General features: G+C 58.9%; 1 protein-coding gene across 1 annotated transcript in view; it reads right to left on the reverse strand.

Moving 5' to 3' along the window:
* CCM2 (cerebral cavernous malformation 2) overlaps positions 1-749 on the reverse strand; it is a gene marked incomplete at its 5' end in the record, with an annotated part of 9,051 nt that overhangs the window by 933 nt on the left and 7,369 nt on the right. The gene's annotated exons all lie outside the window — the stretch shown is intronic.

The following is a 749-nucleotide window of genomic DNA, read 5'->3' on the forward strand; positions in this document are numbered from 1 at the left end:
TCATCTCCCCTCCCCCCCCCCCCCCCCCCCCCCATGGTGCATGTCCTTACCGGCCAAAAATGAGCTACCCCCTCCCTGCTTCCCATAGCCAGTCCCAGCTCTAGGGCTACAGTCACTACCCAAACCGCTTGGAAGAAAACTCCGGGCCCTCAAAAACAGTTGGACTCGATGATCGTAAAGGTCTTTTCCAACCTAAATGATTCTAAAAACTGAAAGCAAAACCTTTACAGGAGCTTTCCAGTGTAGCCTGAGCCGGGGCAGAAGGTTTGCCGCTCCTCACCTCTCTATCTCACACCGCCCACGCCGGTCAAACCCGTGGGGAGCGGCCAGCGCTCAGCCCAGCTCTGTCCCAGGAGCGTGTGGCACCCGTACGAGCGCCCAGGCTGGGAAAAGCAAGTCGGATCTGCTTTTCGGTGACATGCAGCCAACGTAAAGTCAGCCTCCCAGCACGGCGACCTTGCCGTTGCACCGGCTTTGGTGCCGGTGACGTTAAAGGCAAGTTGGTTGCGTGCACGCTGCTGAAAGAAAATGCCTTTGTGCTGGCGGAGGCGCCCGGCTGCGCTGCTAGATCCCCAGGACAAAGGAAAGAGAAGCCGGCTGCCGGGAGCGCTTGCCGAGAGCTGCCCCTCTCCCTGCGGCACGCCGACTCCAGTGAACAACCCCCGGTGCTTTCAGTAGACCTGCTTTTAAAACAGGGCGAAAACACAGCCTTTCAGTGACAAGAGGCATCTCCCTTTCGGTCCCTGTGC

This window comes from Pygoscelis adeliae, unplaced genomic scaffold (genome assembly GCF_000699105.1).
Source record: "Pygoscelis adeliae isolate BGI_AS28 unplaced genomic scaffold, ASM69910v1 Scaffold274, whole genome shotgun sequence".
NCBI classification, from domain to species: Eukaryota; Metazoa; Chordata; class Aves; order Sphenisciformes; family Spheniscidae; genus Pygoscelis; species Pygoscelis adeliae.